Below are 3,931 nucleotides of genomic sequence, written 5' to 3' on the forward strand. Positions count from 1 at the left end.
CCCCTGAGACCACAGCCCCTCACAGCCCAACACAGCCATGGCCTTGTGTCTGTCCTAGAGACCCAGGGCCGCCATAACAAAGAGCCACAGACCCGCGTCTCAGCAACACACGTTTGTTCACTCCCAGTGCAGCCAAGGCTCGCTGTGTGTGTCTGTCAGTGTGTCTGTGTATGTGTGTCGTTGTGTCTGTGTGTGTGTGTCTGTCGGGATGGTGTGTTGTTTCTGTGTGTGTGTGTTGTGGGGGAAAGACAGCTGTTAGAGCAAACTGTGGGAAGGCCAACCAGTCTCACCCTGGAGTGATTTCTCCTCTCGAGTCTACCCCCGTGTTTAGTACAATATCGTCCAGTGAATTTGCCTGTTTAGTTAAAATTGAATAAAACTTAAAATCCCAGATTTTAGATTAAAACAGGAAACCTGTTCTTGTGGAACGTTGGTAACTCATTCACACTGAAGATGCTAGCCGATGATTAATTCACACTGGAAATCTAAACGTGCCTGCAGGTTAGCTGGGTTGACCGTTGAGGACCCCTAAACACCCATAGGGCCTTCCCTGGTAGCTCAGCTGGTAAAGCATCTGCCTGCAATGCAGGAGACCCGGGTTGGATTCCTGGGTCGGGAAGACCCCCTGGAGAAGGGATAGGCTGCCTGCTGCAGTATTCCTGGGCTTCCCTGGAGGTGCAGTCGGTGGCTCCCGCCTATGCAGGAGACTTGGGTTCAATTCCTGGGTTGAGAAGATCCTCTGCCGAAGGGAATGGGAACCCTCTCCAGGAGTCTTGCCTGCAGATTCCCCATGAACAGAGGAGCTTGGTGGGCTACAGTCATGGGGTCGCCAAGAGTCAGGCGACTAAGTCTGCACAGCGCAGTGGGGCCTGAAAGTTTCGGTCGGTTTGTTGGGCCTGGTCTATAATTTCATGGCTGTGCTGCTCCAGGTCCCTATTTCTACTGCTCAGGGGCCCACTGCTCTGGGGTCAGGGTTTTCTGCTCAAAGGCATGTATGTGCAGAAGCTCTTCTGCTAGGCAAGTGTTCACGAGCCGGTGTCTCTGAAGCAGCGCTTTCCCCTCCAACTTGGCCGACACCATGAGGACTTGGAAGCTGGACATGCAACAGTTGGGAGTCGTGCGCTCCACTTCCAGGCTCCGCTGCAGCTTCTTCCAGAGCTACTCAGCGCTCAGTTCCATTGTGGTAGCCCAATGAGGGCGGCATCCCGGTGGGGATGGAACCCCAGCTCTGACCCCAGCCACCCTGCTTCCTGAGCCTAGAAGTTGAAATCAAGGTGTCAGCAAGATTAGTTCCTCTAAGAGCCCTGAGGGAAGCATGTGTCCCAGGCTTCTCTCCTAGGCGTGTAAACGGCTGTCTCCATGTCTACATGGCACCAACCCTAGACAAGTATCTGTCTCCTAATTCCCCATTTTGATAAGGTCACCAGTCATAATGGATTAGGGCCCACCCTAAAGACCTCATTTTAACTTGATTCCCCATAAAGACCCACCTCCAGGTAAGGTGACATTCCAAGCTGCTGGTGGTTTGGACTTCAGCATAGGAATTTGGGGGAAGACCAGTCAACCTCTAATATCCTTGTGCAGGAACCAGGCTCTGTAAAGGGCTATCAGTGTGGGCCCCAGAGGGACAGACCTACAAAACCCACTCCTCGGGGAAAGTCTCTCTTGGGTTCACCAGACCCCAGCCGGCATCCTCTGCCCCTTTGGAGCTCATTCAAATGTCTGAGACTGCCTTTCCACGCCCGGGAAGACCAGACCCTTCCCTGAGCCTCCTGTGAATTCCAGGGCAGGAGGGAGACAGGGAGCTGATCCTGTTTCAGCTGCAAGTCACATTTCCGGGTCTCCTTCCCAGAAACCGGGCCCCTAAGAGGGGGTGCTCAGCCCCTCCATGCCTTCCTCCAGAGTACAATCATCCGAAGGCATTATATGTTTCATTGCAGACTCAGCCCTTTTCTTCACAATTTTTGTTGACGTATAATTCTCATACCAGACAATTCACCCAGGAAAGTGCCCAGTTCAATACAGAAACCTATTCAACCATCGCCACCATCAATTTCAGAACACTTTTCATCACCTTGTCAGGCGAGTGTATGTTCCCCGGTTCTGTCTGGTCACAAGAAAAATTTGGAGTGACGGACATTAAAGCCCTCGGCGTGGCACAGCTCTCGGGTCTTGGACAGACCATGTAATAGCTCTTAGACAGATCAGTGTTACACCTCTATTTTATTTAGAAGATAGTAGGAAATTCCACCCCCGAGGCGTGAGGGCATGCCGCCCAAAGACGCGAAGAGCAGAGAGTGGGGGAGCACACCAGCGCATGGGAGAGAGAGACCCCGCCCTTTGGCTCCTCTCTTCATATGTCTTTTCCTCCCCGGGGCCTGCCCTGTGTAAGCTGGGCCAGCCAGGAGTGCTGTTTGCTCTCCCTGAGGTCCTCACTCCGCTCCTCGGACCTTCCTTTGCTCTGTTTTCCCTGGCTTCTCCCTGTCTTGTCTTTTAGCCACCGCCATTCTGGACTCCTCTTTCCTATTCTAACTACCCAACAACCTCAAGCAGCCAGTCTCCACCCCTAAGCCATCATCCTCCAGGGCCCGCTACCAGGCCACCCCTAAGTCTGTTATTAACATTTTGAGGTACCACTGGACCATTTCCCAAGGTCATAAAACCACTTCACATTGCCAGCAGCAGTATATGGATGTTCTAATTTCTCTGATCCTCATCAGCACTTACTATCACAACTTTTTGATTCTGGGCATCCTCGTGGGCATGAAGTGGTATCTCACTCTGATTTTTATTTGCATTTCTCCAGAGACGAATGATGTTGAGCATCCCTTCATGTGTTTGTGGACCACTTTTATAGATTTCTTGGAGAAATGTATACACTGATCCTCAGCACTTTTTTAAACTGGGTTATTTGTCTTTTTATTATAAGTTGTCAGAAGAGTTTTATGTTCTGGATACCAATGCCTTATCAGATACATCGTATGCAAAATTTTTGTTCCCATCTGTGCTTGTCTTTTCATTTTTCCGATGATTTAATTTGAAACACAAAAGCTTTTACATTGTTTCTTGGGACTGCTTTGTTCATTTCAGTCACTCAGTCATTTCCGACTCTTTGCGACCCCATGGGCTTCAGCATGCCAGGCTTCTCTGTCCATCTCCAACTCCTGGAGCTGTACTATTCATTAAATAATATAGTTCAATGTGATGTGGCATTTTTGTGAAGCAGACTTCATAAACTCTGAGAGGCTGAAGAAGTGTCCATTGTTGCAGCGAAAGGAGCCTCAAATGTCGCATGGGACATCCCTCTCTGGGCCCCTCCAACCAACCTTTGGTTACTCCCCCAGCTCGTTCTCAGCCAGTGTGACACCCATCAATGCTGATTCCAGCCACTTCTGTAAAACAGTGATTCTGGTCTGTCAAGTTCCTGCCACCAAACTTCAGCCTGGCTCCATCAATGCACTGAGGAAAAGAAGGGTTTTCTCTCCTGTTATTTTTATTGTCCTGCTTCAGGGCTGATAAGCTTTTTGAATACAAGTTTCCTCCTCATCATACTTAGAAAGAGTCCTGACAGAGGCCCAGATTGCTTCTGGTGCCTTTGAATTCCCAGGTCCCTGGCTGGTTGAAGACACCTGGCTGTCATCCTCCTTCTGGCCTGGTGGTGACCTCACTGGGATCCATGCCCCTGGGTCAGCTCTGGGCAGTACTGTGGGCCCGCTGAGGCTGGTGGCCCATTAAGAAAGGGTGGGTATGTGACTCCAGCCATGGGAGTGAACCTCTCTCACCCAGCCCACGAGTGGGCTCTGTAAACACAGGAAGAGGTTGGCCCCTGGTGGAGAACATGGAGGAGACACACGAGTCAGAAGACAGAGACCAGAGATGGCAGCTGCTGGCCCTGGTCCCTTGCAGATCGGGGCCACCCCCAGCCAACCCC

The 3,931-nt window shown here is 51.0% G+C and overlaps 1 pseudogene; it reads right to left on the reverse strand.

The window, feature by feature from the left end:
* Positions 1–939: 939 nt before the first annotated feature.
* On the reverse strand, positions 940–1,245 carry LOC120859849 (annotated as a pseudogene).
* Positions 1,246–3,931: the final 2,686 nt, after the last annotated feature.

The sequence above is a fragment of the Oryx dammah genome, unplaced genomic scaffold (assembly GCF_014754425.2).
Source record: "Oryx dammah isolate SB20612 unplaced genomic scaffold, SCBI_Odam_1.1 HiC_scaffold_3558, whole genome shotgun sequence".
Lineage (NCBI taxonomy): Eukaryota > Metazoa > Chordata > Mammalia > Artiodactyla > Bovidae > Oryx > Oryx dammah.